The 25,568-nt window shown below is 36.2% G+C and overlaps 1 protein-coding gene and 1 pseudogene across 1 annotated transcript in view; both read left to right on the plus strand.

The window, feature by feature from the left end:
• ADAMTS6 (ADAM metallopeptidase with thrombospondin type 1 motif 6) overlaps positions 1–25,568 on the plus strand; it is a 290,816-nt gene that overhangs the window by 61,914 nt on the left and 203,334 nt on the right. The gene's annotated exons all lie outside the window — the stretch shown is intronic.
• LOC123790152 (T-complex protein 1 subunit alpha pseudogene) lies at positions 6,310–8,951 on the plus strand (annotated as a pseudogene).

Raw genomic sequence — 25,568 nt, forward strand, 5'->3', positions numbered from 1 at the left:
TTCTTCAAGAAGATACGGAGACCTGTTGCTAGGTCTTATAAGGTCATTTTGAGAGGCTACAAATTGAGCAAAAAGTCAAGTTTTTTCTTGGTTGTTATAGAAAAGTAAAGGTAGTTTCATGAACTTTTATATTTGATGTGTAGGTTAGGGTAGTTTATTAGCAAACTACTAAGCAATTTATAAAGGTTTCCTGAAACTAGATGCTCATAAAATTAAGCAGTGCAGTAGAGAATATGGAGATACACATGATTTGGAATGTAAATTAATATTAAATATTTTCAGCTGCAAACAATTGTATTTTCAGAAAAACACTTTACTGGTGTTATTTTGAATTAGTATGGTCTTCAATGACTTCAGTTATTGCTTTTTAATCATATTTAGTTTCATTTAATTTATTTTGTTATTTGGTATCAAATATATGTTTTCCATTGGCAATCTTTCCTGGGTTTTTTTTTTTTTTTGACATATAATACCCTAATAACTGAACTATCATATATTGTATCTCCAACACAAATCACCTGTAATCTTATCTAAAGCAGATATATACAAAATACCCTCTTCTCCAAATTTATTTCTGTAGGGATATATTATTAGTGATGTGTGTCTATGAATGTGTAACATGTAAATAGCTTATAACTTACTGTCAAGGTAAGAGTAATAAGATTATTGTCTTAAAAATATTTTTAGGTCATTGTCTTATGATATAAAATCATGTGTATATGGTCAAGTAGTGTGTGTGTGTGTGTGTGTGTGTGTGTGTTTGCACAAGAAGTACTAATATATATGTGATTTTACAATCCTAATCTACTCTTCCAATGACTAACTTTGTAATCTTAATTCACTCTTCCAAGGACTGACTTTATTAATAGGTAAGTCTCTACATTAGTGTTTGTCAGTTTACTATTACAATTTAATTTCTTGGCTCTTAAAGGTTTTTAGCATTTGATATTCCTGTTTTCACTTTTTAAAATATACATGCTTATAGAATATATCATATTTTAAATTATTTATAACATTAGAGATCTTCCTTGTATCACTATTTTAATCATGTGTCCTTGGGTAAATTACTTCTTTGTGCTTTATTTTCCTCACCTATAAAATGGGGATTATAATCTTGACTAAAGATTTTATTTATTTATTTGAGAGAGAGCATGAGTGGGGGATCTAGGGGCAGAGGAAGAGGGAGAAGCAGACTCCCCACTGAGCAGGGAGCTCGACATGGGCTCTATCCCAGGACCCCGAGATCATGACCTGAGTGGAAGGCAGATGCTTAACCGACTAAGACACCCAGGTGCCCCAAGATTACATAATTCTTGTAAATATCTTAGAACAGTGCCTGGTACAAATTAACACTCTGTAAATGATAGCTATTATTAGTATTTAGTACCCTAGTGGGATTAATTGATTTGGTAGGAGATTTATGATTGGAATACATAGTAGGGCATCTCTATTTCCCAATTTCCCCACTCTTAAAGGCATAGTAAAGTGATCTACAGGTTAATCTGCAGGGGAAGTTTAGCTTGTGACAATCTTCCACAAATAATTTCTCTTGAGACTTCTTTATAACTGTATTCCATAATATATTCACATTTATTTTAATATAAATGATTTCAATTACCATTTAACTTGTTTTTCTTGTTGCCCTTCCCCAATATACCCCTATTTTTTTAAATAAAATTAAACCAGCAAAAAGATGCACCATATTTATCTATGGTTTTGCCTACCTTATGGCAACCTGACAAGCTCATTTAGTTACTCATACTCCAATTGATATGACCAGATAGCGTATGTGGAAGGATTGGCAACCAAACAGACTATGTAGAAGGTGGGAGGCTACTGGAAGAAAATGCTGATAAAAGAGAATAGACTTCTTTGAGATTAGGGTTATTTATGAAAATTTGTATTTTATTTATTTATTTATTTATTTATTTATTTATTTATTTATTTTTAAGCTTTTATTTATTTATTTGACAGAGAGAAAGAGGGAGAGAGAGAGCACAAGCAGGGGGAGCTGCAGAAGTAGAAGGGAGAAGTAGGTTTTCTGCTGAGCGGAGAGCCCAATGCAGGGCTTGAACCCAGGACCCCAGGATCATGACTTGAGCCGAAGAAAGGCACTTAACTAACTGAGCCACCCAGGCACCACAAAAATTTGGATTTTAAACATTCTGTTCTGTATAAGTTGTTTTAATCTGTTCAGGCTGCAATGACAAAGTACCATAGACTGGTAAGCTTAAAAAACAGGAATTTATTTATCACAGGAGGCAAGGAACTTCAATATTAAGGTGCTGGACAATTCTGTTCCTCAAAGAGAGCTCTTGTCCAGGTTTAGAGACGGTTGCCTTTTTCTCTACAGAGCAGAGCAAAAGTGTACTCTGGTCTCTTCCTTTTCTTTTAAGGACGCTAATCCTATCATGAAGACCAAACTCATGACATTATCTAAACCTGATTACCTCCCTAAACCTGATTAGGGGTTGGTGCTTCAACATGCGAATTTTTCGCAAGGGGCAGGGGAGAGGACGCATTCAGTATATAACATGAGAAAAAGAAAGCTAACAACTATTATTCACTATAACTTGTAGCCATAATTTATTCAATTTAAGGAATTATGAGTAGCTCAATATAAACTAAATGTAATGTGATTGAATTTATATGTAATAATAATTTATATAAGAATACATATTATTGGGGTGCCTGGGTGGCTCAGTTAGTTAAGCATCTGCCGTCGGCTCAGGTCATGATCTCTGACTCCTGGGATTGACCCCTGCATCGGGCTCCCTGCTTAGCGGGGCACCTGCTTCTCCCTCTTCTGCTCCTGATGTCCTTCCCCACCACTCCTGCTCCCTCTCTCTCTGTCTCTCAAATAAATAAATAAAATCTCAAAAAAAGAAAACATGTTATTTTTCATGCTACACAGGCAATTTGCATAGTTGGTTACCTACAATGTCTGGGACTTGAGCACTGTGAAATGGACAAGTTCATCATTGGGACTCCCAACTTCCCTTTTTGGTGCCCTTTCTCACTCTTTCTTTGCTTCCAATATTGCCTTTCTTCTTTTCTTCCAAGTGTAAGTATCTTTTTAGGAAAACATATGATAAATTCAGTCAAATGGAGTTGTCATTAACTTTCTGAAATCACATATACTAAGTTTTCTTTTTTCTAGAGTATGTGATTATCATAGAGGCCAAAACATTTAAGTAACTTACACTGCTTCTGGTGAAAAAATAAGTCAAAGATATTTTTAAAATTCATTAATGAACGTATGGTATCAATACTATGATGTAAAGGTTTATTAATTTTTTTTTTAGGATTTGGTATATCACATCTGGATATAATTGAGAACTTGGGTGAATAATCCTTTTTTTTTTTAAGATTTTATTTATTTATTTGAGAGAGAGCGCACGGGAATGAGAGAGAGTGAATAAGGAGCAGAGGGAGAGGGAGAGAGAGAATCTCTAGCAGACTCCCCACCAAACAGGGGGCCCCTTGTCAGCTTCTATTTCACGACTCTGATATCATGACCTGGGCCAAAATCAAGACTTGGGTGCTTAATCACTGAGCAACCCAGGTGCCCTTCGGTGAAGATTCTTAAACAGAGATTTTAAATTGGGAAAATGTGTAATAATTATGAATTTATTTTTTTTTTGAGCACTTATGTACTGTGTATTCTAAGTAAACAAATAAAGTTCCTGCTGTCTTTTGAAGAGGTTACATTTTAGTAGGGGACACAGATGAAAAGCAAGATAATTGAATATGGAGTAAGCTAGTGATAAATGCATGAAGATGTTAGAGTCTAGAGAGTTATAGTATGTGTTTATATACATGTGTGTTAATTGCTATTTTACATAAGGTGGTCAGGAGGCTTCTCATAAGGTGACATTTTATTTTTTTTTAAAGATTTTATTTACTTATTTGAGAGAGAGAAAGTGAGTGAGAGAGCACGAGCAGGGGGAAGGGTAGAGGAAGAGAGAGAAGCAGGCTCCCTGCTGAGAAGAGTGCCGGATGTGGGGTTCCATCCCAGGACCCCAGGATCACAACCTGAGCCAAAGGCAGATGCTTAACCAACTGAGCCACCCAGGCACCCCACGAGGTGATATTTTAATTTTAAGGACTAAATTGAAGTGATGGAGTAAGCCAGGTAGATATTGGGAGAAGGGCATTCTGGTCAAAGGAAACAGGATGAATAAAGGCCTTGAGGCAAGAGCAGGCTAAACATATGCAGGAAAAACCAAGGGGCCAGTACAGCAGTTGCCAAGTAAATGGGAGAGAGGTAGAACATAAGATCAGAGAGTTCCAAGGAGCGGATCATGGAAGACCTTAGAGACCATAGTAAAGACAATATTTTATTCTGAGAAAGAAAGGCATTACAAGGTTATTTTGGCTTCTACATATATAACATGTGGTAGAAAAACAAGAGTGAAAGCAGAGTTACCAGTTAAAAGTTATTCACCATTTCCAGTCAGACATGATGGCAGCTTAGAGCAGTGTGGTGGCAGTGGAGTCACATTATAAATATATACTTAGAAGGCAGATTCAACAGATTTTTACCAATGTACTGAATGGGAGTGTAAGAGAAGGAGAGTAGTAAATGAAAACTCCACAAAGTTTTAGGCTGACTAACTGGTTGAATGGAGTTGCTTTTTACAGGAGAAGGGCAAGCATGCTAGAGGAATAGGTTTGGTAAGATCAAGAGTTCTTAATCTTGTAAATTTTAACTTGCTTATTAGATAACCAAGAGGAAATGTCAAGTAGGCAACTGGATACATGAGTCTAGCTTTCAGTAGGGAGGATAGCACTGTAGTAAAAAAACATCACCTTTTAGATGGTATTGAAAGCCATTGATCTCGATTAGCTCTGCCCAGGAAGTAAGAGCATGTAGAGAAAAGAAGTGGCCCAGAAATTGAGTGTGGATTACTTTAAAGTTTAGAGGCCAAGAAACAGAGGAAAAATCAAGAAAGGAGACTGAGAAAAAGCAATCACTAAGGTAGGAGAACCAAGAGAGGAGGGAGTTCAGGAAGACAAGTGAAGAAAGTGTTTCAAGGAGGAGAGCATTGTCACCTGTATCAGATGCTCCTGACAGATTAAAATGAGGCAATTGGTAATCTTGAGAAGAGTGGTTTCAAGGAAGGATGTGATGAAACCCTCGCTGGAATGAGTTTGGGGGGGGGGGGGCGGGAAGAAAGGAAAAGAAGTGGAGATGTTGGATATACAAAGGTTTTTTTTTTCAGTGATTCGCTATTATCAGATGAGAGAAGTCAGGCATTAGCTGAGGGGTCATGGAGACCATGGAGGTTTTGTTTTTTAACTTGTTTTGCTTTCTAGGATGGAGAAATATTACATGTATGTATGTTTGTATACATTGTATGATAATGAGAATAATCAAAGGTAAAAATTGATAGTATGGGAGAGAGTGTGGAAATCTGCAGTTATAATGCCCTTGAGAAGTCTTCAAGGGGTAGGATCCAAAACTACATGAGGCAGTGTCCTTGGATAGGAAGGGTCCTGGAGAATGTACTCATCATAGCAGGAAGGAAGGGAGAATATATGCATCAGAATATAGTTCGTCATATTTGGTGTGGGTGCATCTGGAAGTTTTCTTCTGGCTGCTTTTATGTCCTCAGTGAAACAGGGAACAATTAACTGAAAGTTAATAAGGAGGAGGAGATATTGAAGATTTGAGAAGAGAGAACTATGAACTAATCACTGAGGAAAGTAAGACAGTGACTAGTGAAATGTAGTAGCATTGTTGGGAATTGCTAAGGGCTTACTTGAGGTTACTTCTTGTATTTAAACTGAAATCAGTGAACATGCTAAGGTTTTTTTCTTCAGTCACATTCACCTGGTTGGGTATAAGTGTAGGATAGGTGGAGATTTGGATTTCCCTAAAATTGGGGTTTTTGCAAGTGAGTGCACTGGAGGGAGAAAAGGGAAAAGGACATAAAGGGTATATGCATGGAAGGAGTGATAATGCTTGATCATCGTATTTAATGGTATTTACCAGGCTTACCTGGTAAAGAGGGGAATAATTACATGAAGATGATGAGGAACAATGAAAAGTGGTGAGAAACTGGGAAGATGAAAGATGGTCAGAGAGTGGAATGCTTGAAATCAGTAATAACAAGATCTTGGTTATGACTATGCCTGAGTCAGAGGGAGGGCAAGACTGCTGAAAATAAGGATTCTGTATAAATGAGCAGCCAGGGTATTAGAGTGATTTAACTTGGTTTTGAAGTTACTGAGAGTTATGACAAGTGATGCTGGAGACAGAAAAAGAGAGGGAGGGAGGGAGGGATGGGAAAGGAATAAAGAGAAGTGGAGGAAAGAATGAAGTAGAGTGACCTGGAAAGGTGATATCTTCTTTGTGCAAATCATTTTGTTAGATACCGTAATAACTGTGGAAAAGTATAAGATATAAGGATCTGGGCAATGGATTCTTATATGAAAAATACCTGTTCTGAGAGAGGAGGAAGATGAAGAATTGAGGTTGTCTCAGAAAAGAATAGAATAAGGGTTAATTTAGTTTATTTTTAAGTACCCAAATGGTATTTTATGTGTGGGATGCTGAGTATTTTTTTCTATTTTCACAGAAGATGGAATATATGTTTATGGTGCCTGATTATTTTAACTCTGCTCTAATGTACGGATACGGTACTTTTAAGAAATCAGAATAGCATGTATTTTATTCTTTTGATTTAAATGAAATGAGATTTTAAGAAAATTGCTGTTAAATATTTCTCCCAAAGGGAGAAAATAAAGTTCCCATGAGGGTAGGTGAAAAAGATTAAAACTAACATACGAAAAAAAAGATTTGTTCTATTATTTGTTTAAGCATATTAGAAGAAATTATCTAACAAATTGGTCAAGGCTAGGGCTTACGGAGGAGAGAAATTAAAAATTTGATGTGTTTGAAATATCTTCAAAACCAATTGATATTTTTTAATGAGCGGAGATCATTTTTAGGAAGATCACATCAACCCCCAACCCTTTCTTTTTTTTCCCACCCTGCCCCGCGGCCGGGCCGGCGGAGCGGTTTTCCCAGCAGTCCCTGCGGTCTCGCTCGGGCGCAGTCCAAGCCGTAACCTGGTTCCGCGCCGCAGTTGCCGAGGCTATTGTGCCCACCGCAGGGCCTGGGGCCCCAGATGCTGGTTGCCCGTGGTGAGGGTGAAACTCGACGTGTATGTACCCCGCCGTGAAGATAGAGCGGCCTTTGTCTGTGTTCGGAGAATAGCCCTGGGGAGCGATTCGCTCCCAGAACGTTATGGCTGCGGCTTCGATTGCCAATATCGTAAAAAGCTCTCTTGGTGCAGTTGGCTTGGGTGAAATGTTGGTGGATGATATTGGTGATGTAACCATTACTAATGACGGTGCAACCATCCTGAAGTTATTGCAGGTAGAATATCCTGCAGCTCAAGTTCTTTGTGAGCTAGCTGATCTGCAAGACAAAGAAGTAGGAGATGGAATCACCTCAGTGGTTATTATTGCAGCAGAACTTCTTAAAAATGCAAATGAACTAGTGAAACAGAAAATTCATCCCAAATTAGTTATTAGTAGCTATCGACTTGCTTGCAAGGAGGCAGTGTGTTACATCAGTGAAAATCTAATTATTAACACAGATGAACTTGGAAGAGATTACCTGATCAATGCTGCTAAGACACCTATGTCTTCCAAAATCATTGGAATAAATGGTGATTTCTTTGCCAATATGGTAGTAGATGCTGTACTTGCAGTTAAATACACAGATGTAAGAGGCCAGCCTTGCTATCCAGTCAATTCCATTAATATTCTGAAAGCCCATGGGAGCAGTCAGATGGAGAGTATACTCATCAGCGGCTATGCACTCAACTGTGTGGTGGAATCCCAGGGCATGCCCAAGAGAATAGTTAATGCAAAAATTGCTTGCCTTGACTTCAGCCTGCAGAAAACAAAAATGAAGCTTGGTGTACAGGCGGCTATTACAGACTGAGAAACTGGACCAGATTAGACAGAGAGAATCCGATTATCAGCAAGGAGTGGATCCAGAAGATCCTGGCTACCGGTACCAACGTTACTCTAACCACTGGTCTGAAGTATTTTGTGGAGATGGGCACAATGGCAGTTAGAAGAGTTTTTAAAATGGACCTTAAACACATCGCTAAAGCTTCTGGAGCAACTGTTCCGTCAACCCTGGCCAATTTGGAAGGAGAAGAAACTTTTGAATCTTCAATTTTGGGACAAGCAGAAGAGGTAGTATAGGAGAGAATTTATGAGGATGAGCAGATCTTGATCAAAAACACTAAGGCTCATACATCTGCATCAGTTATCTTACGTGGGGCAAATGATTTCATGTGTGACAAGATGGAGCGCTCTTTACATGATGCTCTTTGTGTGGTGAATAGAGTTTTGGGTCAAAATCTGTGGTTCCAGGTGTGGGTGCTGTAGAAGCAGCCCTTTCCATATACCCTGAGAAAGGTATATGCAAACCAGCGTGGGGTCTCGGGAACAGCTTGCTATTGCGGAGTTTGCAAGATCTCTTCTTGTTGTTCTAACACACTGGCAGTTAATCCTGCCCAAGCTTGACTCCATAGATCTGGTTGCAAAGTTAAGAGCTTTCCATAATGAGGCTCAAAATAACCCAGAACGCAAAAATCTAAAATGGGTGGGTCTTGATTTGGTCATTGGTAAACCTTGAGACAACAAACAAACAGGGGTGTTTGAACCAACCATAGTGAAAGTGAAGAGTTCGAAGTTTGCAACAGAAGCTGCAATTACCATTCTTCGAACTGATGATCTCATCAAATTACACCCCGAGAGCGAAGAGGACAAGCATGGAGGTTAAGAAGATGCAATTCACTTGGGAGCTCTTGATGACTGATCTGCTTTCTCTTTTTAAAACAATGTTACAATGTTGAATGCAATTCTCATGTTCCTCAAGTATTACACATTAAAAAATAACAAGCTGTCAAAAAAAAAAAAAAGGAAGATCACATAAGGAGCAAAAAGAGTTCTTATAAATTATGGGATTATATTAGGTGAGTTGTTGTATGTTATCCATAGTCTTGAACTTGTTTCTAGCAGTCCATCTTCATCTTGCAATTAACCCAAATGGCAAAGCTTGTAGGAACTTGATCCATGATGAAGCTAGGACTTTGAAGGTTTAAGTCATTCATCTCCCTCAGTCTTTCTTTCTTTAGAAGTACTAAGTTCGTTATTTAAGGCATCTCTTTATAGGAATTTAGTGTTAGAAGGGCTCTTGGAAATTATGGGGTGCCTCGGTGGCTCAGTCAGTTGAATGTCTGATTCTTGGTTTTGGTTCAGGTCATGATATCTTGAGTTATGGGATAGAGCCCTGTGTGGGGCTCCACACTCAGCAGGGAGTCTGCTTGAGGATTCTTACCCTTTGTCCCTTCCCCACACCATAAAATATATAAGGAAATCTAAAAAAAAAAGAAGAAGAAAAAGAAATTGCTTTGTCCGGTTTTTCATTTTATTGCTAAGGAACTAGGGTGAAAAAAAGAATCCAAGGGAGTCAAATCTAATAGAATTTAGATATTATGAAATTAAAAAGTATGTATGACCTTACAGAACCAAAGTAGTCTTTTGAACTCTTACAAGGAGCTTCTGAAAAAGAAATCGTCCCAGTGATTTCCCAGAGATGCATTATGTAATTACTGGTTAGTATGTTCATCAAGTATTTAAGAAAATAGTGAACCTCTTGAAAAGTGTGGCAGCATGGATAGCATAACCTATGTATATATATTTAATATATAGATATAATTCATCTGTGAATGTGTATTTAATATTCAAGAAGAAAATAGTATAAATTTTTAATGGACCTAAGAGAGAAGAAAAATAAGTAGAAGAAAGTTGTCAAGGGTTAAACAATTAAACAAAAACAAAAAGAAAAGAAAACTGAAGTTAAATGTCATGAATGATTGTGGAGCATTACAAACAAACAAACTCACACCAGTTTGGATATAAGGTAGGCTGATGCTTATTTTATAATTTTATAATTTATAAATGTAAATATATATAATAGCAATATAAATCAATTGCACAATGTTTTGCTGTGAAATCTTTAAGAGGAGATTGGAGAGGTAGAAAGGGCGGGAGGGGTGAGATTCGTAGCAAGGATGAGGTAGGTGAGGAGTGGAGGGACCAGGGCAGAAACTGGGTGGCCATAGATAGGAAAGGTCTGTTCCAATCAGATAGTATAGCTTTCTTTTTTATCTCATGATCAACCAAGACATTTTAAGGCCTATAAGTTTTATCATAATGTTTCTTTTTCTGAACTTAGATGTTTTACTTAGATGAAGACTGTTATCTCATTCCAGTTTTTGGCAAGAATTATTAAAAAGGCTGTATATATATGCATAAAAACAGGGTAATAGAAACTAGAGATGACATCATCTGGACTGTTTAATCATTTTTCAAAAAAGAGGGGGAAGGGCAAGATGTTTTTAAAGATCTAGTTTGCTTTCTTGAGATAACTAGTTTATTATTTTTTGTCTCTATTCATTTTCTAAAGGGAAATAAATAATCAGCTTAAAGTCCCTTGGCATATTACCTTAATGGTATTTACTTATTTTTTAAGCACTGAAGTGCCATTCTGGTGATTAAGCAAGTGCATTGTGGCATATGGTGGGCTAATGTGACAAGTATGTGGCTCGAAGCCAGTAAAATACCTCTATGTTCCCAACTATACTTAGTTGTTTTCAGCTATACAGTTGTTATAATTATTGTGCCTGGTATCCTGTAATGATTTTATTGTAATAGTACAAGTTACTGTTTAACTGTTAAAATGTAAGTTGTGTGGGGTTTTTTGTACCATCAATTTGGAAGAATTTTTGGTATATCTTTTCAGTGTTGCAAAAGGGACCAGGGATTTACAGTAGAACTACAGAAGCTTTAAAATATTAACAGCCCATTAAGTACAGGATATGGTTCATGAGGTTTAATGGGAAGTTGTTAAAAGGAGATGGAACTATTCCAATGGTTGGGGAGGGGTGGTTAGTGGCAAAAAACAGGGCAAAGAATTTAAAAAGCTTGTTTTCCTATAAATATTCAGTGTTTGGGTACACTGCACAACAACAATAACAATAACAAATCTCTTCTGCCCTGATAAGCAGTATTGGGAGCTCAATGAGAATTCCATTTAGTTCATATATTAACTTTCCTCTTCAGAGGATATCCAGCAATGTTGTGTTAAAAAAATTTCCTGTGGATTTGAGATGCTTGGCATTCATTAAATCAAACCTTTGGACTTTGAAATAGCACCTACTTTGTTTAACATTTAAAAAATTACTGGGCTCTTGAGACTAGTCCTGGGAATAGCCTTTAGTGATTATCCAGAGAATAATAAAAGTGCAAGTTTTTTAGAGGAGGGTATTTTAAAAGCAAAAGAGTGTAACACTTTAAGAGCATAGTATTTAATATACACCTGAGTCTTCGTTCCTTGAAGCGTGGCACTCTTAATAGTGTGCACCACATGGTCAGTGACAATTAGAGTCTAATGTGTCTTGTGTATTTCATGCACATACTTAGGTCTTGGCTCTCAGGTCAGGGTAGTGGTCCTAGTCTTCTGCTTGCCTGGATTAAATGCCTTCCCCCCCACCCCCAGTTTTTCAATCCTGCGTAATTTGTGTAATTTTTCTGAGTTTCAGTTTTCTCTCTACGAGGCTCTGCCATGTCATATTATTATTTATAAGATCAAATGATATCGTGTACATGAAAGCACTTCATAATTTATTAAGTGGTATACTTAGTAGATATGATCTTATTGGATATAATCTTCTTAGAGAGATAAATCAGAAGCTGGGACTCTAGAACTTTGTAGATAGGCCCAATTATTGGAATCGTAGCTCTATTAATACTACTGCTACCTCATTTCAACAGACCAAAGTTAGCTTTACCACATGTGCTCCATGATTTTTTGCTTTGGAGTTCATGTTAGATCGATGTTATTGAGTGAAACTTGAAAATCAAGAGCCCTGTGGAATCTTGAGTGAGATTACAGTAAACACTCAGCATGACTTTCACACCTTTTAGTTCCTTACCTGACGTACCTTTTCAAACCGGTCCATGAAATTATTCAGTATTCACTACCTGAAATGCTGACATGTTTTAGTTATCTGTTGCTGCATAACAAATCACCCCAAAACTTAGTGGCTTAAAACAACAGTCATTTTTATTATTGCTCACAGATTCCCTGGGTCAGGAATTTGGGAAGGGTTCAGCTGAGTAGTGCTGGCTTGATCTCTAATGTGGTTGCAACTAGACTGTGGCCAGAGCTGATAAAGGGGGCTGAAGCATCTGGGGGCTGACTGGACATCTTTCTCCCTATATGTGGTTTCTGTATGTGGTTTAGTTTGGGCTTTCTTAACAGCATGCTCGCCTTAGGGCATCCAGCCTGCTCACATGGAAGTTCCAAAAGCCAGCATCTTGAGGGAAAGAAACAGAAGGTGTAATGGCTTTTGTGACCTTGCCTCTCTGGTCATAAGCCTGCTAAAATTCAAGAGGGGAAAAACTTAGATTCCACCTCTTGATGAGAGGTATGTCAAAGTCACAGGTGGATGGGAGATGTCATTAGGACCATCTTTGGAAAAAAAACAGTCTGCGACATGAATGATGATGAATCTTGTCATTTCATATATAGCTCTCCATCCCTGTTAACTCTAGGGCCATAATATGGAATGACTTACTCTTTGTACTCTTTTGTAACTACACAATTTCGCTATATATGAACAAGGAAGAAATAAAGCTAACTAGAATTAATAGGACTACTCTTTTTATGTCCTCTTAAATATAAAATCAGCCTCATTTTGGAAAGATTATTCGACACACATAAGGGAAAAAAAAACAACCCTGTTTTCCTTGGAGTCATACTTACAAAAGATGTGTTACTAACTGTTGGTTTGGAAAGCACATATTAAAAGAATGCATTGCCACTGACTTGTGTTAAACTCCAGAAATCTTGTTTGGAAAACAGTTTCTACTCTGACACTTGGTGAGCATGTTCATTCTTATTTCTTATGGCACTTTTTTGAACACTTTTCTTATCAAATTTATCGCATTTACTGTATATTATAGTTATATGCATGTCATCTTCCTAACACTTGTCCTCTCTTTTTGGGTAGAATTTGTTGCTGATTGATCACTACCATAGGTGCTTAGCAAATATTTGTTTAGTGATGAGACAGAGCCTTCGATGGCTATTGTTCTTTGAGAAAGTAATCTATATGTTCAGGGAGCTGACAGAGTTGGGTTCTGGGATGGAGATGGGCATCCTGATATGTCAACATTCCTTTGTAGCCAGTGACTAGTATCTACATGTAGTGAGTTTTTCAGTATTAAAGAACATTAGTTAGTGCTACATTTTTGGTTTTGAAACCCTTCCTAATAATTTAGGGGTTAATTAATTAGGTAATTTACCCATATTAAATGGAGCTCATTCTTTTTTCTGTTTTGTTTCTTTTTCACCCCCAGATTTATTGAGATGTAATTGACAAGTAACATTGTGTAAGTTTAGGTTGTACAGTGTGATGTTTTGATGTATGTATATATTATAAAATGATTATCACAGTAAGGTTAGTTATCACACCCATCACCTCACTTAGTTACCTTTTTTTTTTTTTTGGTGGAGAAAACTTTTAAGATCTATTTTCTTAGTAACTTTCAAGTTTACAATCAGCATTGTTAACTATAGTCACTGATGCGCTCTACATTAAATCCCAGAACTTATTCATCTTGTAACTGGAAATTTGTACTCTTTGACAATTATCATTTCCCTCCCTGAATTTTCCACCCCCACCCCTTCTCCCCTGGCAACCACTAGTCTACTCTCTGTTTCTATGAGTTTGGGTTTTTTTTAGGCTTCACATGTAAGTGAAATCATATAATGTTTGTCTTTCTCTGTGTGACTTATTTCACTTACATAATGTCCTCAAATTTCATCCATGCTGTTGAAAATGGCAAGATTGCCTTCTTCTTAAGTAATATTGCATTGTGTGTGTGTGTGTGTGTGTGTGTGTGTGTGTATATATATATATATATATATATATATGATATTTTCTTTATCCATTCATTAGTCTTTGGACATTTATATTGTATCCATGTCTTGGCTATTGTAAGTAATGCTTTAATAAACATAAGGTGCAAATAACTCTTTGATGTAGTGATTTCATTTCCTTCAGATACATACCTAGAAGTGAGATTACTGGATCATATGGTAGTTCTATTTTTCTTTTTTGGTGGAACCTCCATACTGTTTTCCACAGTGGCTGTACCAATTTGAATTCTCACCAGCAGTGCAGAAGAGTTCCCTTTTCTCTACATCTTTGCCAGCATTAGTTATCTCGTGTCTTTCTGATAATAGTCATTGTAGCAGGTGTGAGGTGATATCTCATTGTGGGCTTGATTTGCATTTCTCTGATAATTAGCGACATTGAGCATATTTTTGTATGCCTGTTGACCATTTGGATGTCCTCTTTGGAAAAATGTCTATTTAGTTCTTCTGCCCATTTAAAAAAACGGATTAGTTTTTTGCCGTTAGATTGTATGATTTCCTTATATATTTTCGATACTGACTCTTATCAGGTAAATGGTTTGCAAATATTTTTTTCCCATTCTGTGTGCTGCTTTTTCATTTTGTTGATGGTTCTTTTGCTATGTGGAAAACATTTAGTTTGATGTAGTCCCACTGTTTATTTGGCTTCTGTTGCTCATGCTTTTGGTGTCATATACAAAAAAGAAAATCATTGTGAAGACCAATGTCAAGGTTCTCCCTTATGTTTTCTTCTAGAAGTTTATGGTTTCAGGTTTTATTTACATCTTTATTCCATTTTGAGTTAGTCTGGCTAGGGCTTACAGTGCTAAGGTGAATAGGAGTGGTGAGAGTATAGAGGGCACCCTTATCTGCTCCTGATCTTAGAGGAAAAGCTTTGACTTTTCACTGTTGAATATAATATAATCATGGGGTTATATTTATCATGTTGGCCTTTATTATGCTAGGTTTCTTTCTTTTAAACCTAGTTTGTTGAGAGTTTTTACAAGAAGAAGTTGTTGAATTTTGTCAGTGGTTTTTTCTTCATCTACTGAGATGGTCATGTTTTTATCTTTCATTCTATTAATATGATCTATCACATTTAGTAGTTTGTGTATGTTGAATCATCCTTGCATCTCAGAGATGAATCCTACCTGATCTGTTGTATGATCCTCTTAATGTGATGGGGGTTTTCATTGTTGTTTGCTAAGATTTTGTTGAGAGTTTTTGCATCCAGATTCATCAGGGGTAGTCAGAGTTTGAAATTACATTTTTCCAAAAAACTTCTTTAAGCAGTCTTGCAAAGTATCAACTATCCATATGTTTAATAATATTGTAAGCCAAGAGAGTAATAAAGAAGACATTCTTTTTATCTCACTACCTATTTGTCCTCCAGAGAAGGAATAATTTGCTAAATACTTTTTGGTTTTAATGTTTGAATTAATATTCAAGATTGGCTTTAAATGAATGACTATAAAATGATAGATATAGCAACATATTTTGAAAATCAGGAAAATTTTTTTCCATTTTTAACAGGAAAAATAAAAGAAAAACATTGCCAATTTGAACTGTTGAAAAAATTTGGCAGAGAATATTTATATTATTCGCATCTTGAGATTCTAGGTAAGAAATATGTAATATTTTAAAATTTCATGATGATCATGTCTTGGGTAGCTCAAAATTACCTGATAAGATATTTAAACTTTTAAGCAATTGGAAAGTTTTTTTTTTAGTTTAAAATTTACAAGCAGTTTTTGTTTAAGATTTTATTTATTTAGTTGACAGAGAGAGCACAAGCAGGGGGAGCAGCAGGCAGAGGGGGAGGATGAAGCAGGCTCCCCACTGAGCAGGGAGTCCGATGGATGTGGGGCTTGATCCCAAGGCTCTGGGATCATGACCTGAGCCAAAGGCAGACACTTAACCGACTGAGCCACCCAGGTGCTGCACCAAGCAGTTTTATATTGTTGGCTTCTCTGGTGTGTTAGAACCTGCTAAGAGGGATCTTCAAATTCTAAGAATTAAAAATACTCTAACTTTGCAAAGAAAGGCAGAACCTAGAGGCTTCTCGGTGAAATGGCTGATTTCAAGAGTAGGTTAGGGCCAGTGCTCAAAAAAATTGATGATATCATGTAACAAGAACCCAAGAATCTGATTGAATGGGTTCACACTGGCAACCAGGAACCAACTGAGCACCAAAATAATTAAGTATGGTAATAAATTATAAATTATTGAAACACTAGTAATCGATGAGCCCGTAAGTAGTAAGGAAAGAGGCTCTTGCTTATAGTAGAAAGCTAAGGGCTGATTGGTAAATATAGGGGAGATCTACAGATGGAAAATGATCTTGAATATTAAATCAGGCAAAGATCATGTGTTGATACTAAATCTAGGAGGAAATTTTGATGAGAAGGATATTTGATTGACTTCAAGAGTTAGGCTACTTACTTTTCAAGTGTAAGAGAGGAAAAAATCCCAGTAGTTATACAGTGGAGAAATCAGGTAACAGCTTGACTAGGTAATAAAAGTTTTACAGAATGAAAGTCGAGATAGATCTAATATGTCTCCAGATGTGATATTCTGGTCAAGAATACCTGACTTCATCCTAACCACATCAGATAAGTGCAAAATGAGGAATGTTTTAATTAAGAGAAAGGAGGGAAGACTGTGTCCTTTAAAAATGTCAATGTCATAAAAGATGAAGAAAGGCTGTGGAAATATTCACTTTAAAAAATACTGAACACGCATGACAACTAAGTATACCTGACCCTAGACTCTTTCCTGTACTAGAGGAGAAAAATATATATCCTGTAAAGGACATTATTAGTTCACTTGACAAAATTAGAATATGGAGAGAGTAGATTAGATAAAAATATTATATCCATCTAAATTTATGCAGTTGATACTCTCTGTGGCTATGCAAGAGAATATCCGTGAGTGGATTTCTTAGGAACTACACACTGAAATTTTTTTTTTTTCTCTTTTTTAAAAAATTTTATTTGTTCTAGAGAGACAATGAGCAGGGGGAGGGGAAAAAGGAGAGGGAGAGAGAAAAGCTCAAGTATACTCCTTGCTGTGGATAGAGCCCAACACGGGGCTGGATCTCACAACCCCGAGATCATGACCTGGGCCAAAATCAAGAGTCAGATGCTCAACTGACTGAGCCACCTAGGCGCCCCAAGATTGTACAGTATTTCTTTTTTCCATCTGATTTATTTCACTTAGCATAATGCCATCAAGTTCCTTCCATGTTTTCTTCACAAATGGCAAGATTTTATTCTTTTTTTTAAATATACACACTGAAATTTTATGGTAAAGGACCATGATGTATGTAACTTAGTGTCAAATGATTCAGGGGGAAAAAACAAACAAACAAACAAAAAACCCTGTGTAGAGAGCACAGGTGTAAATAATAAAGGAAATAGGGTAAAATGTTAACAGTAGGTGAATTTAGGTAGAAAGTTTAAAAGAGTTCTTTGTTGTGCTATTTTTGTATTTTTAACTTTGTGTAAGTTTGAAAATTTCAAATAAGAATCTTTATTTAAAGGGTACTGAAGACACCTTTAATTCTAACTCCTGATGTTAGAATTTTTATAAATAGGAAAACCAAAACTTCCCAAGACATAATTTCAGTATTTAATGAACTAGTAGGAGATTAACTACTTTGAAAAACTTGTAATTGATGAGTCCATAAAGTAGTTGATGAGTCCTTATAAAGACATGAAGGAGATTATTTGATGAAGGCATCAAGGTGAACAACATGATGTAATTATCTCTCACGTCTATGATTCTTTTTCTTTGTTATTTTGGTAACTAGTATAACCACAGCTATGAGGAGAAGTTGTTGTAGTAAAGACAGAGCAAAAGTAGCACTCTTATTGATAATGTCCTAACTCATTGTTTCAGGTGCCTAAATAAAAAGGACCCCAACTATTATCCTTAGTTTCAGGGTATTTAGAATTAGAGAAGAAACAGCATATGCTATTTCAATGACTTGTGTGATTATGAATTTTTACTGTTACCCATGAAAACAGTTGCCTGACCTCTGGTAGTACATTAGCCATTCCATTCCTTTGTTTATGTCTTGCTTTGAAAGTTCCCTTTGCTTCTGTCCTGGAGCTCTGTAATTAGATTCATTAATCCTCTAAATCTACCCCAGTTTTCACTAGCGTATTGAAGTCTCTGGCGGCCTACTCTATCAATGCCTTCCTTATTTATTTTCTCCTCTTGTCTTTGACCCAGTGATAGCTCCTGTTATGAACTACTTAATCAGGAGGAATCTTGACCAATTCAAACAGTTTAAAAATGTTTGACTATGGGAGTAAAAGGCACAGCATAGGAAATATAGTCTATGATATTGTAATAGCGTTTTATGGTGACAGATGGTAGCTACGCTTGTGGTAAGCATAACATAACATGTATAGATGGTGAATCACTATGTTGTATACCTGAAACTAATGTAACATTGCGTGTCACCTATTCTTAAATTTTAAAATTCTGAAAAAAATAAGAATTATGAAAACAGAAAAAATAAATAAATACAAATAAAAATGCTTGACCAAGCAAGTCACAACACCATGTGTTCTCTCTCCCTGGAGTAGACCTTCTCTATGATGAAACCTGTCATCTTTCTGTGGTTTTGTTTATATTAGTATGCTTGTATCAAATTCTTTATGGAAAGAGACAGGTTCTATAACCATTTACTTATGTAAATGAATAAAACTATTTTCAGTGACTTCCTACTTCTACTTTCAGAATTATTTGAGAGGGCTAGAATTCCCATGTAATCTGTTAGGCCCTGATTACTTCTGCTTCTAAGAAACTTTAGGATTGCAAGCCTTGAGACTTCTCTTGAACACCTTAAATCTTATTTCTTCACTCCCAGAGGAATCTATTTCTAGTGATAACATTCCGAAAATGACCATTAAAGGTGACTCTTTTATCACTCAAAAGACACCACAGAAGTGATTGCCAAATATGCCAGTCTATGCCATTGATTAACTTCTGCTGTATAAAGCATGAAAACTGAAATCAATCATTCCCATCAGACCGCTCCTTCCTCACTCTCAAACTATTACTATGAACTGAAAAAAACAAACAAACCTAGACAAATGCCAGATACCTATGTAATAATAAATGTGTACAGGGAAAGTGATAGGTACTAAATTTTACTAAAAGATTTCTTAGGCTAAACCCTGTGTATACACTCTCTCAGTTTCAAAAAGAGAAATGTGCAGACTCCTTTTAAAGAAAAAAATATTAGGGGCACCTGGGTGGCTCAGTTGGTTAAGCGTCTGTCTTCGGCTCAGGTCATGATCTGAGGATCCTGGGATCAAGCCCCGTGTGGGGCTCCCTGCTCAGTGGGGGAAGTCTGCTTCTCCCTCTTCTTCAGCCCCCCTCCTCCCTGTCAGCTCATGCTCTCTCTCTCAAATAAATAAAATCTTTAAAAAAATATTGTCTCAGACCCCCCAATTTTAAATTATTTTTGTCATTGTTATTTCAATATGTACAAATATCAAAGTATAAGTTCCTTATGCTTATAGACCCAGTGGAGTCATAAAGCCAAAATAAATTATAAATTTAATAACAAGAAAAGTACAACCCAATGAAAGTTACATCATCATTACTATGAAGGCAAAAACCATTGTTGAAACTAAAGTGCTTTTTCAAAGTGGATATAACACAGGTTTCTCTCTGAGTTCAGCATGTCTGTACTACTCTGTGCTGACTTCTATCATTTTTCTCTATTCAAACTGCTAGGAACCTTTATTTGTACAGCTTTATGATCTCATTTGGCCTTGACTTGGCGCAAAAACATATTTTACATAAGTATTCCTCTGTTGGTTTCTCATTAGGCTTTGAGTACCACAATTAAAGTGGTGCTATTCGGGGACAATATAGACAATTCCAGAACATGTATGCCAAAGTAGGCACTGACACTGTCCAGCACTAGTTTGTTTTAAGATGTTTATTCACTTTATGTGTTTATTTATTTATTTTACCATACTTATGTTCCTCATTTTAAAAAAAAGATTGTCATCAAAGTGACAATCTGAAACTAAAAAAAGTTATCAGTAAACCCTTGACCAGGAGGGAGTTATGGACTCCTAAGACGAGATACATTTCGTTATCAGATTTAATCCTTGTAACAACCTTAGTGGACTGATATTATTTTTACCATCCTACAGATAAGAAGGTTGAGGTTTTGAGAAATTAGATAAATCGCCACAAATCGCACAGTAAGAAAGTGGATTGAGGTGTTCTTTCAGTTGCAGCATGTTACAGATGGGTTCCTGTCAGAGAAATGATAAGGATTGTGTTTCATGTTATATTTAGTGTTGTAAAAATTCTGTCATTTTTTTCTTTGTTCTCATACCTTAGATGAGGCAGGAGAATGCTATGTTATTTAAGTTCGCTGTTGTTCCAATTCACTGAATAGTCTTCTGTAGATGGTATCATATGGTAATCTACACTTGTTTTTTGTTTGTTGTTGTTGTTTTTTTGTTTGGTTGGTTTTTGGGTAGAAGACTAACAAACCTCGCTGTGGAAGCTTCCAGGTTAGTCCATGAGTATAATCTATATGAGGTATGCATCAAATCCAGTTGTTGATGCTCTCCTTCTTCACCACCTTCTGAGACCATAAATGTTACCACTATAAAACTGCTGATGATTATCTGCTTGGAGAGTAGGAAACTTATTCATGCCGTCCAGTGCTCTGTTCCATCATCCCAACATCAGGTTGGCTTGACCTAACCATAAATCTGAAGTTTGCAGTGATCATACTGTTAACCTGTCAGACGTTTTAAACCCTTGATTCAAAATTTTCAAATACATACAAAAATAGAGTAGATGTACTCATTACCAAATTTAACAAGAAGCCTTTTGAAAAAGAAAAAAAAACTAGGATATTTTCAATGTCAGGCACGATGTAATAATATATGCGTTGAAATTCAATCAGAAGAAAAACGTCTTAGAATGTAGCTGAGAAACCATTGGTATAATTCTTTTCAGAGCTCTCATGACACTGGTCGAATTATAGCTTAATTAGTAAATTACAGGGCTTATATCTTTAAAATGTCCAAATATTAGGCTGGAGAAGTTCTGATAAACTGAACTAAAATCTGGTTGCCATAAACAGCTTCTATTTCCTCTGGCCGTAGAGTTCATCACTGCCCTATAATTCTTTGTCTTTCCTCCATGTTCAGCCCAAATTGTAATGACCATATTGAACCTTACATTTGAGCAGCTTGTATGCTGAGACATTTCACATACTACAATATTCCTTTTGGTAATTTTAAAGTTTCTACAACCTCTTCTTCTCAGGTGTTAAGAAATTGGCTGTATTTGCCCCATCCATTGTAAAACGCTCAGTAATCTGATATAATATCATGATGTAGCAAATAGCAAGAACAAGCATCCTTGTGTCCTGGTGCTTTTAAAATTTATTAAGAATCAGAATTAGTTTTGAGAAACTTTCGATATTCATAAAGAAAGGATGACTCTTAAAGTATAAATAATAATATAAGATAGTAAAAATGTAAATAACAATAAATGTAATAATTAAATGATAATAATAGTTAATTTTTGACTTAATAATACTATAAATGAGTTCTCTGCTACGAACTTTATACATACTGACTCATTTAAACTTAGCGGCGTTTTTGTAGTATACAGTAGTATGCTGTTTTTATCCTCACTGTTGAGAAAACTGAGGCATGGGGAGGCTTACCCAAAGTTATACAGGCAGAAGATGGCAGAGCTGAGATTCAAGCTTAGGTCTGTCTGACCTCAGCCTGAAGTAGGCACTGGGTCTGCATTCATAAATAATACGTCCATGCAATCTTTACTCCTCGAGCTTGAATTCTAAGAAGGAAAGAAAAGACAGGCAATGAACAAGTAAACAAATATAAATTAACTATCATGCGTTCTGTACAGGAAAGAACAAGATACAATGAAAGAGAACAGTGGGGGACATACTTAGATAGGTGGTAGAGAGTCTAAGGAATGACATTGACGCAGACACCTGAAGGATGAGACATCACTTGTGAAGGGCAAAGGGGAAGAATTATTCAGATCTAGCAATAGCCATCCCCTGAGGCAGGAGGGACACTGGTAGATCTGAAGTGAGATGACACCAGTGTGGGGAAGAATTATAAAGGTATGAAATGAGGTTAGAGATGAATCAAGGATTAAGACCCTTCTCTTAGAAGGGTGCAGTGTTTGAACAAGGAACTCCGTATTTTCATTTCGTACTGGATCCTGCAAATTGTATAGTGAGTTCTAATTGTGAGTTATAGGAGTGAAACTTGGTGCTATTGTAAGTATAATGGGATATCTTCAAAGTGTTTTATGCAAGGATGCAACCTGATGGCTCAAATCAATACACAGAAATTAAAATTCAATGTGATAGTCATGACCCGAAATATAAATGTCCAGTTTCAAATGAGTAGAGTCAGAGTTCAACTTTTTTGAGAGAGTATGTGGCTCAAATCAGATATCCCATAGGAACAATATTAAGACTTTTTTACATATCCAAGGGAGGTGACAACTAACACTTTCCATAAGTGTTTTTAATCAGTGGAGCCAAAGCTGCTTCTTGAGAACAATCTTAACTCTGCTCGCAGAACTCCTGGCTTACAATCTAGGTGAAAGTATTGTCATGGCTCTATATAGTATTAGAAAGTCCAAGAGTATGGATTTTTCCTCCAGTTAAAAACGTAGAGTATCTGTGCTCCTGGATCTTTCCAAAGACTTCAACCTTAAATTGTCCATGTACCAAAAGATAGAAAGTCTTAGCTGACATAAATGATTTGTAAGGGATAAAGTCTAAGGGAGCTGCTAGTTATCTACTCTTCTTGGTATATGAAAGTGTACTTAGAAGCGTGATATATTACCATATCTGAATCATGTTAGTCTGATTCATTGTAGACATTCATTAAATGTCAGTTGATTTGAAAATAACCTTAGCTCCTCCCAGAACAGCCTTCATTTAGTGAGCCTTTATCTGCATCTGTAAAATTATTATCAAAGGTATCATCTGTTACCTGAATGAAGTTTCCTATAATAATTTTTTAAAGGATTTTATTTATTTATTTGACAGAGACAGCGAGAGAGGGAACACAAGCAAGGGGAGTGTGAGAGGGAGAAGCAGGCTTCCCGCTAGCAGGGAGCCTGATGCAGCTCGATCTCAGGACCCTGGGATCATGACCTGAGCCGAAGGCAGACGCTTAATGGCTGAGCCACCCAGGGTCCCTCCCATAATAATTTTTTGAAAAAACTTTTCATGATGAGGAATTTCTGTTAGAAAGATAAAAAAAAAATTTTATCTTTCAAAGGATTCATATAATTTCTTTTATCAGCAACAAAAATGATAGAATCCTTCATAACCATTTTGCTTTGACTACTTGGAATCTTACAAATTTTGTCTTTAATAAAATAATATTTGCCTTTCTGAACCACCTAATAGGGCTAGCTTATCTGCTTCTTTTTTTAATTTGACCATTTAAAAATTTATGAAAAATGTTATATCTTACTAAAGGGAATGCAAAAATAAATCAAAAAAATTTTTGCCAATCAAATTAACAAAATTTCAGAAGTATTGAGTTGTACTTCCAATACATATTAAATGGTAACATAAAGTGATCATTATTAGATCTATATATGCTGATATGGAATAATTGGCAGGATATATAGCTAAAAAACAAAACACCAAGGTGTAGGACCTGTGTAGTGTGGTCAGTTGTGTACCGCTGAAACAACTCTGCAGGAAAAAAAAGCTCTGATTCATAGCATTTTTAGATTTCCATGGTGTAAATACTCCTGCAAAGGCTTATTTCAAGCTACCAACACGAAGTCACTGAACGTGGAATTGTGAAGAGATGTATATTATTGGAAAGAGATGTATATTATTGGTTCTCATGAACCACTAAGAACTGACTCCAGCACACGGCTGAATAGCATAGTACATGTATTAGGAACTCAAAAAAGTAAATGTAAAAATCCTCATGATCTTAAGTGAAAAGACAAGTGTTGTATGTATTATATATTTATTGCACATATGTAATAATTATATATAATTATGTATACAAGCAGACTTATGGATAAACATGTGTGATCCCATTTTTATTTTAAAGATACATACATGTAATTGTATGTGTATGGGGAGTAGTTGGAGGGAGAGAGAAGGGGGGAGGGAGAGGGCACTATTATTCATCAGGTGTTTGGGAAATGAAAGTTTTATTCCACAAGAATTTAGAGAAGAAATAAAACTGGTTTGTTATTAGGTAGGCATAGTAAACTACATGCATATAGCTAACCTGCTAAAGACTACATAGTTAGGACAAAATTTCACACAATTTAGATAACAAAGAGGAGGAAAGAACAGTAATTTCTCTAATCACCTAGAGATGGTCTCTCTACATCTCATGAGAGCCCTGAGCTGATTTTCATAGTACATGTTTACATATCTAGAGGTTATTTGGCCTGCAACCATGCATATATTTCACTGTTGTAAAGATGGCGGTAAAGACAGGGTGCAATCCCTAGAGAGATTTATCTGTATCCCAAAGGTTAGACTAAGGATTTAGATTCACTATGTTTTCAAGGAAATACTCTACCGAATGGGGAGGAGACTATAGTCACTTTGCCCCTTATAAGTGGAGAAAATAATTTTTATTTACCCTTATACAAGTTGAAATGAGGACTAAAAGGGATATCTATAGTGATTATTTGGTGAATTGGTTTTATTTTTTAATTGTTGCCTGCATTTTCTAAATATTCCTAATGAACATGTATATCTTATAATCAGGGGAAAACGTTATTAAAAAACAGATATTGGGGACATGATTTTACAGTAAGATCATGTTACTATATTATATTCTTTTGATTTTTTTTAGTTTCATTTTTTAATTTAAATTCCAGTTAGTTAACATGCAGTGTAATATTAGTTTCAGGTGTAGAATTTAATGATTCATCACTTACATACAACACCCAGTGCTCATCACAAGTGCCCTCCTTAATACCCATCACCCATTTAACTCATCCTCCAACCTACCTCTGTAGTTAAGAGTCTGTTTTATCTTTTGCCTCTCCCTTCTCCCCACCATGTTCATTTGTTTGTTTCTTAAATTCCACATATGAGTGAAATCATATGGTATTTGTCTTTCTCTGACTGAGTTATTTCACTTAGCATAATACCCTCTAGCTCCATGCATGTTATTGCAAATGGCAAGATTCCATTCTTTTTCATGGGTGAGTAATATATTCCATTGTGTGTGTGTGTGTGTGTGTGTGTGTGTGTACCACATCTTCTTTATCCATTCATCCAGTCAATAGACATTTGGGCTCTTTCCATAATTTAGTGGTTGTTGATAATGCTGCCGTCAACATTGGGGTGCATATGTCCCTTTGAATCAGTATTTTTGTATCCTTTGGGTAAATAACTACTAGTGCAATTGCTGGTTCATAGGGTAGTTCTATTTTTAACTTTTTGAGGAAACTCCATACTGTTTTCCAGAGTGGCTGCACTAGTTTGCATTCCCCCCAACAGTGTAAGAGG

Source organism: Ursus americanus, chromosome 5 (genome assembly GCF_024610735.1).
Source record: "Ursus americanus isolate L20-20 chromosome 5, mUrsAme1.1.p, whole genome shotgun sequence".
Classification (NCBI taxonomy): Eukaryota; Metazoa; Chordata; class Mammalia; order Carnivora; family Ursidae; genus Ursus; species Ursus americanus.